Source organism: Lactuca serriola, chromosome 2 (genome assembly GCF_051521515.1).
Source record: "Lactuca serriola cultivar US96UC23 chromosome 2, Lser_US96UC23_V15, whole genome shotgun sequence".
NCBI lineage: Eukaryota > Viridiplantae > Streptophyta > Magnoliopsida > Asterales > Asteraceae > Lactuca > Lactuca serriola.
This window is the reverse complement of record NC_136409.1, coordinates 183,582,773-183,592,156: the sequence shown is the minus strand read 5'-3', so window position 1 is coordinate 183,592,156 and position 9,384 is coordinate 183,582,773. Positions and strand designations below refer to the sequence as shown.

The following is a 9,384-nucleotide window of genomic DNA, read 5'->3' as shown; positions in this document are numbered from 1 at the left end:
GTCAATGGAATTGATCCCTAGAGGATTGGACTCAGTAAGGGATGTATTCACAGGGCAGAAATGTTGTGAGCATATTGCAGGATAGTTGGCCATAGCGGAATTCGAGGACGAAGTCTAGTTTAAATGGGGGAGAGTTGTAACACCCCTAATCCAACAGACCAAGAAAGGAAAGGAGAAACCTAAGTCAAGGAGACAATTCGTCTAGTCCAATGAAGAACTCAACGAGTAGGAGCGAGTTCCGTGTCGCAGATTAAGTGGCCGACTCGGCGAGTCGGGGGACTGACTCGATGAGTCTGGCCTGGGTTGGGAAACCCTAATTTCGGGACTTGGTGCCCTATTTAAGCCTCATATTCTCATCTCCTCAGCCTCATCTTTAGCCCCCAGACCCCAAACCCTCACCCACGAAACCCTAGTGCCTTTTTTGTGATTGTGAGCCATTTTTGGGGTGTGTGTGGTCTACTTGGAAGCTTGAAGAAGGAGAAAATCTTGGAGGAATCAAGAAGAGGATTGTAGATCCAAAAGTAGTTTCTCAATCTCATCACTTTCTGGTAATCAAGTCTTGACCTTGCTCATCAACCTCTTAGATCTTCTCATGTCCCTTTTGTTTGAGTTTTGGTTCAAAAGCTAGATCTATGGGCAAAAAGGACGTCTCAAGCTTACCATTCAGATCTGGAGCCCTTAGGTATGGCTAAGGCATAAAGGTGCAAGCTTTATTCCATTAGGATGTCCCATGCAAGCTTAAAGAGATTATCATGGCCTTTTGGAGCCCTAAAGGCCATGCAAGGAAGTAAAGTCTAGGACTTTAGGTGGTTATTGGATGTCTAGAGCCTAGATCTTGATTTCCCTGCTTCGGTTTAGAGTAATAAGGGTTTGGATCATGGAGTTATGTCTTAATGAGCTAGGGTTTTGTCTAAACCCATTAAGAAGGACTTAGGATGGGTAAAGCTGGAAACTTTACCCTTAATAAGTCATTTCCAAAGTGTTTATGAAGTTTGGAGTTCAGATCTGAAGTATAGGGGCTTAATCCTTTAAGATAGTCCATCAGACCGAGGAACTTGGCAAGTCCAGGGAGGGACTCGATGAGTTTAAGTGAGTTGTCCCTTTTTCCGGTTATGGGTGAACTCGGCGAGTCAGGGGAATGACTCGGCGAGTTGACTCGGTTTGTCACAAGTCTGGTTAGCCAGAGAATTTGGCGAGTAAGGGGCATACTCGACGAGTTGGTTCGCGATTGCAGGATTCTGAGCTTTTGAACTCGGAGAGTTGATGGAGCAACTCGGCGAGTCAAGTCAACCTGGAAGTCTTAACTTTGACCATGGATCGTTGACTTTGACTTTGACCAAAGCTGACTTAGTTTGACTTCAGGAGGGCATTTGGGGACTAAGTGTTATGTTGGTATTGGTAGCTCGGGGAGCTAGGGTAGCAGTAGGAACGGGTCTAAGGCACCAATGTCGACCCGTTTAAGTAGTAGAGTATGCCGGGGTGAGCCCGAAGCCAGGGATAGCCCGATATAGTTTTTATGTTCCGGACTTCGGTCCGATGTCGGGGCGGTCCCAAGAAGTAGTTAAGTATGCTTGATGTCTTTTTGATTCATGCATGTATATGTGTTATGTGTTATGTGTCCTAGACTCTGATACGATGTCGGGCAAGCCCGATGCAGTATATGTGATTATGTTATAGGTTATGTGTTAAGTGTTCCGGGGTAAGCCCGATGTATGTTATTGATTATGCCAAATACTATGTATTTCGGGGCAAGCCTAATGTATGCTAGTTTATATGTTGTACGTTATATGTTCCGGGATTTGGTCCGATGTAGGGGCAGGCCCAATGCAGTTTATATGATTATGTTATATGTTATATGTTCTGGGCTTCGGTCCGATGTCGGGGCAAGCCCGATGCAGATTATGTGATTATGTTATATGTTTATGATATATGTTTGTTGTGTATATGTGCCGGGATAAGCCCAATGTCGAGGCAAGCCCGATGCCCGATGCGGTCGGATGCCGGGGTGAGCCCGATGCCGGGCACGAGTCCGATGCCGGATAAGCCGATGTTGGGATTCGTCCCAATGCAATTGGGAGTAGTCCTGGAGTTATGTTATTTGTTATATGTTAAGTGTATGGTATGTGGTAGATTGGGGAAACTCACTAAGCTTCGTGCTTACGGCTTTCAGTTTTGGTTTCAGATACTTCCGGTAGCGGAGGGAAGAGCTCGGGGTGATCGCATGGCACACACATCAAGAAGTTTTTAGCCTGGGATGTTTACTTTGATAAAAAGAATATATTTTAAGATTATACTCTGATTTGATATAACGGTTTTGTTTATGAATGAAATTGTTGATAATTATGGCTTATACTAATGATTTAAAATGAAATTTTCGAACTATATTTTTGGGATGTTACATCAAAATAGCAACCTTCTTTGATGCATCTTAACCCGAACAAATATGCATGCAACAAAAATTCTCATTATACCCTTTTTACCAATTTGAATGCCAACTTCATAAATGCAACAATTTCTAGCATTTGTTCTCCCATCTTGATAAACACTCAAATAAAATAAAATGGGCATGGAAAAAAGGTAAAAGATAACACTTTTAAGTATAGCAACCCTTTTTATACTTTTTTTAAACCTTTTTTTGTTAAATTCTTTATACATGGACCATTATGTAAACTTTTTTACTAGGGACCATTTCTAAACTCTGTTACCTTTTTGTTACTCTTTATGATAGTTTTTTTAAACCCTTTTCTGGTAGAACTTCTTATACAGGGAACATTGTAAATTTGTTTTACCAGAGACCATTCTTGAACTTTTATTTACACCCTTTCTCTACCATAATTTAGCATTTTACTTTTCAGTTATTTACCTTTTATAGCATGCTCCTTTGACATAAAAGTTACATTTTTATGGCCTTTTGTACACAAAATCAAAGTATGTTTCTATTTTCTCATATTATTGTAGTTGGAAAATATGTGAAAATCGAAACCTACTTTTAGATTGCTACTATCTTTTTTTATGGTTTACTTAACTACAACTTTTCTACTCCTTACAAAATCATGATTGCTTCAAATATTACTTTCCAATAAAATTTTATGGTTACCACATATGAGAAAGATGGTAATTGCAAATGTGGTATTTATTGCACATGTTGGCACTAGATTTAACTCGACCTCATATGTTTATCCATTAATATAACTAATGTTAGTCAATGATCTAGTAAAACTTTGGTTATGTTCAATGATGCTTATACATATCTGTACATAACTTTGTAATTATAATTAAATGAGAACTTATATTGTTGTGGTCCTTATGGGCTAATAATATCCTAAACTTACCCCTTTATACTTAGTAATAACATGTTTTGACATATGTACATGTATAAACGTTGTGTACTTAAACATATAAATATACATGCATAGTAATAACTTGAATCCTTAAAATACTACAAAGTTTTATAACTTGCTTGTTATATAACGCAATGTCACATAAAAATCATATATATTTGTATTATGTAGCATTTGTTGCGTGGACTAGTCATTTCACAATAAAATAATCATAATACGTATATGAAAAGTTTATATTAGTTTATTTGTAAGAATATTTAAATTGTTAAATAACATTTTTATAAACAAGATTTATTGTCTTTTTGCATAAAGGATAATATATTTATATAAACAAAATATATAGGCACATGTATCCCCCCGAAATAACTAAAATATTAAAAAGGGCCGTAAGCACTCACCTTTGAAGCGTGAGTTCCATTTGTTCGAATTCGGTTTCTTTTTAGAAACTTGTCGTAAGAAACGACAAATCCACCAACCTTGACCTTTTAAAAACTGTCGGGACCGTTTCGTAACGAATTTAAACTTTTGAGGGCTATTTGGTAATTTAATTAACCAAAATAGGAGTGTTTTGGTTAAAACAAATAAAATGAGAGACTAAAATGGTTCAAATGGGATTAATGTTTGAATATTGGGATATGTTTTGCTAAAAATAACCAAGGAGGGTTTTTTTTTTTTTTTTGCTCATTTAACACACACACACACACATATATATATATATATATATATATATATATATATATATATATATATATATATATATATATTCTTTTTAATAAATAAAAATAATTCGGCACATGTCATTCCCTAATATATTATGTGACATGTTATTTTTTCATAATTTTGAGATATTTATTTTCCACTTGTCATTTACTTTATTTTTCAATTTTCGGTATATATCGTTAATTTAGTTTCTATAAATTAAACATACCATAATGACTATATTAATTTCGAATTTCAAATTTCCAACTTCAATATCAATTTTAAATAAATTTATAGTTTAAACTTTCGTATTTAATATTTTGTGATAATTAACACATTTAGTATATATATCTGACAACTAAACACATAATTTTAATCTACTTTTTTGCGTTTTTTTTTTTTTTTTTGATTTTTGTTTTTCTCATAATCTTTATTTATTTCAAATTTGAAATTTAAATAAACTTCTTATTTAATCATTCGTATTTAACATTTTATTTTAATCAACCTATATAGTATACGGTTCTCACAACTTGCATATATATATATATATATATATATATATATATATATATATATATATATATATATATATATAGAGAGAGAGAGAGAGAGAGAGAGAGAGAGAGAGAGAGAATATTTTATAAAAAATCTCTAGTAAACACATTTTTCATTTAACCATGAAAACATGTTTCATATTTTTATATATTTATATTTGCACACAATTTTTATATTAACGGATCGCAGGCGAAGCCTAGGTTAGATAAAATTTTGAAGAAAGTTTTAACTACAACCCAAAGCATTTGGGAAAATAAGGTAGCTAAGAAAAAAAATCCCAAAGATTTGATAATTAAATAGTATGTTGCTATAAAAAAAAATAATGGTTGTAAACAATAACAGGGTGTTATAATACACAATATAACAATAACGGGAGTCTATATTGTCTGCTGAACATTCGAGGGACCAACAGTCACGTACATTCCTCCTGATAAGCACCTGTTATCCCCCACTCGACATCTAAAATTTCAAATGATCAAAATACGAAAATCCTTGATAGCTTTGTTCTAACTATTCGACTTATGCAAAATCATATAAAGTGAACATTAAAGCTATATAAATTAACCAAAGCATGCCAAATAAAAGTACAATGCTATAATAGGAATCATTTTGAAAGTATAATGCCTATACAGGAAATGAAAGTAATAAACAAACTCAAAACTAAATACATTCATTATTTATAAAATTCAAAATAAAAATAAAAAATTAGAATCTTCCTCTAATAAACTCAATACACTTTCATACATCTTGCATGTCCTTATATCTTACCAAAAGAGTATTATAACAATTTATCTTAAGGATACATCACATACACATATTGTTTTGACCATTTTGAAATGTTTTCTGTTGTTTTGACCATTTTGCCCCTGCTTGGTGATTTCCTTAGGTGCTGCCTATAATTGTCTGCTACTGCTACTTTTGTCAAACTGATAAAAAGATCCATTTATAACCATTGTAAATGGATTGTGTCCAACTTTACATAAGCCTACCTGCAAGTTGAACAAACAAAACCTGAGTTAAATAATCTCCTAGGCTGATAAATTGCAAAAGATATCAGCTTTCTGTAGGTTCCAAAGATTAATCTTCACCTCTTTACACTGAATAGTTCTTTCATGTTTGTGAATAAAATGTTGAGATTTATTGAGTAAGGGTGGTATAAGGAATAAGATGATTCAGGTCCCACCTCTATAATTTCACCTTCCGGTACAATAAATCCAAATTCATCATGTAACTAAAATACCTGAAATAAAAAAACCCTTCTGTTACATCTTTATGCCAAGGAATTAAAAGTAGTTAGATACATAAAAGGTGGAACATGATGTTAAACTCATAAAGAAATTCAAATCATTTCACATTCTAAGCCTCAGACCAAATCCTCATCCAAAACACAGAAAGACAATTTTGAACTAAAATTGGAATACCTCAGATCAGGTCGTCTAAAATTTCTCATAAAGCATCCATGGATCTAATTTTGAAGTAGTTTCTCTGAAACACACGGAACAAAAAGTATAAAGACTTTAATCACACGATTTGTAAGGAGATTTGACATGCTCTGTAAAATATTCATGTATATTCAACAACGGAAAGAAGGGGCGTCGACAATGATTTTACATACCAATTCCCCAAGCTGCCCTTTCACTATACTATTTGACTAAATCAAACTTAGAATATATATAAGTTGATTGTTGACTTTGTTAATTTGTGTGTTAGAGAATGAAGAATTATGGCAGCCAAAATTCCCATACATGGTCTCTTCCTTCAACACATAGACGCCCAGATCATACAAAAGAACGACATAAATAAACAGGAAGAAGAACCTGAAATCTTTTGGTGATGATTTGAAGCGTAACCAAGAAAAAAGAGAAGAGAAAAAAACGAAGAAACTGAAACCGAAAACCTAATCACTCAAAACAGTAGACTACCTTATTTACTGCGAGCCGAGGGAAAGGATATTCCTTGGTACCGAGCACCGGTGACCGCTTGTGCCAACCGCGGATCCTTGTCTGGATCGACAAGATGCTTATACATATTCGGTGAAGCATATGTGGAGGGAACCGTAGGCGTTGCCAGAGGCGATTTGAACCGAAACAACGGCGCAATTGGAAAACGGATTTTGTGGGTGCGTTCGTGGTCTCCGTTCACCTCCAAGCGGGAAATCTGAGGGTATTCCTTCAACCGATTTAGGTGCTGAAGTCATCAATGGAGGCGATGAAGGAATTGGTGACGGAGGAATTGTCTTCGTCGATGTTGGGGAAGAAAAAAAAATGGTGGGAAGCAGGTGGGGGAATAAGGGAAAGAAAAAGCGGCGCCAGAGGGGTAATAAATCTCAATTTAAGGAGACGGTGGAAAAGAAGAGACTACCACGTGGAAAGTGAAAGAGTAGGGAAAAAAAACACGTATAATCTATAATTGTATATTTTTTTGCATTCGAATTCTGTTTTGGACGTCGTTTAAGATATTTCATTATTATGTTTTTAGAGAAAATGACATACAATCAGAAATATATATATATATATATATATATATATATATATATATATATATATATATATATATATATTAGTTTCATTAAAGCCGAAAGTTTATAAAAAAAATTATGTTTATTCTTTTTGCAGGGTTACCCAACAAAACTTAATATTTCTATCAAACTTAAAGGCTTAATGATTGAGAAAAAAAAGGGTAAGGTTGAACATTTTTGCCAAATGTAAGGGCTATAAAGAACTAGAAAAATGAAAAAGGGTAAAACTTGAGAAAAAAAAAAAGTTGCAAACATCCGAATTTAATGAACCAAAAATATGCAAAATGGTAAACCTTTACATTTCTGTCAAACTTAAGACTTTTATGTCATTTGTCCAAACCATTGGTTTTGGGTTTGGATTTTTCTAAACCAAAAAATGGTTGTTTCGGTTTCTACTTTACAAACCGACCCAAAAATCCAAACCGATTATATAATCCTTATAGAATAATATGTCATATATAAATAATTTTAGAAAGAAAATTGACAAAGTTTGTACCAGTGTAGTGGAAAACAGCATGTCTCATATTCATAGGTTATAGTTTTGATTCTTTTAATTGTTTTTATTATTTATTTTTAGTTGTCCCACATTCTAAATAAAATTAGTTGTTGTCTTCTATCCCACATTATACATATTATTAATTCGTAATAGGCTTATGAACAATGTCTAGTATTGAGGCGACTCAATACCAGGTGGTTTGGAGCCAAAGTGGTTTTCATCGGCTTCTTGGCTTCACTGGTATGTGTTCTTCACCAATTATTTGGCCTCTTCCTCAACACAATCTACTCAAATACTTCCCAAACCTTTCAATAGCCATTGGACTGGACCTGCACAAAACAATTGATTCTCTCCTTGTCGTTGCTCAACCTCCTTCTCTTTCTGGTCGTTCAAGAGTGTGTTGTTGACTCCTTTGCATTCCACAAAGATCACTCTTTTTGAAGCCTTATCTCAATGTGTGTTTTTCCTTCAAATTCTTCTACATGTTCGTTGATTTTTCAAAAGTTTCTTGATAAATCAGGTATGTATTCATTAAGGATTTCTAATTAAATAAATAAATAACCCCATAGATGGCAACTATCGTTGGTATGGACCAATAAAACATACATAGTTCTCTTTGAAGCCTCATTTTCGTGTGGGGTTTCCTTCAAATTAATCTACATGTTCGTATTTTATGTAGTTTTATATGTTTTTTGTTTGTTTGCCCTTTACATTGGAAGATGGAGAAGGATATCATAAACAGTGGCATCATTAGTGGTGGAATTGAAAAAATTCTGGTTTGCACACCAACTGTTTGTTAATATGTATCAGTGAACTTCAATTATATGATTCCAAAAATTGTTTATTCCATGTTTAATCGGGCACTTTTCAATTTCGGGAAATCAGTTACAACATGTCTTGCAAGTTATCTTTACTTGTGACACTGTTTAATTATTATTATTATTATAGGTTATTATGGAGAAAGAAGCACGAGGTTTGATGAAGGAATCAGAAAGGTTTCTAATATTGACAAACATAGATAGGCTATGGACAAAACACTTGCAATCACTTAAATTTGTTCAATAACTATGTACAAAGTGATCTGCTAATCGAGTACAAGATGGAAGGCTGCAATTTATTTATTAAGATGTAGGCATAAATAAGAAGAAATGTTATATATTCTACATACCAGATACAATTTGTGTAAGAACGATATTTTTAAGTTAAATATAATGTAAAATATCATTTTGATACTAAGGACGTTTTGGTCATTTTTATGTTATTAATTAAGACTTGTGAAATGTTTTAGTTATGTTTATATGCATTTATCAAGTGTTATTAAACTATTAGAATATGATGTTATGTGTTAGAATGGAATGGAATTGGTAAAAGCAAGTGTGGAATGGAAAGGCATTGTTAAAGGTATGGAAATGAGAAATAAAGCCTTACCATGACGCGGTAAAGGAGTTACCGTAGTGTGGTGAGCGAGGCAGTGATTTGGTTCATTCTCCATCGTAAGTCGTAGGAAATGTATTTTGGTCCACAACACGGTGTATGGGTGCCACACCATGGTGTATGGATGCCACAACACGGTGAATAAAGTAGGTTGTTGTGAAGATTGGTTGCAACGACATGAAGAAAAGGAAACCATGAGTTCATTTAACCCATTACGACATGGTGAGGTCTTGTATGCATCGTGATTTCGAGCAGTGATATATTCCTAGTTAGAGCTCATTTGTTCATAATCACACACCCAAATGTAATATTTGGTTTTGAGGCACTTCCATTTTTGACCC

The 9,384-nt window shown here is 34.0% G+C and overlaps 1 long non-coding RNA gene across 1 annotated transcript; it reads right to left on the bottom strand.

The window, feature by feature from the left end:
• Positions 1 to 5,246: 5,246 nt before the first annotated feature.
• Positions 5,247 to 6,910, bottom strand: LOC145087675 (uncharacterized). Its single transcript, XR_013700858.1, has 4 exons — positions 6,518 to 6,910; positions 6,017 to 6,080; positions 5,684 to 5,835; positions 5,247 to 5,584 (listed from the first exon to the last, which is right to left on the bottom strand). It is a non-coding gene; the product is annotated as an uncharacterized LOC145087675 (long non-coding RNA).
• Positions 6,911 to 9,384: the final 2,474 nt, after the last annotated feature.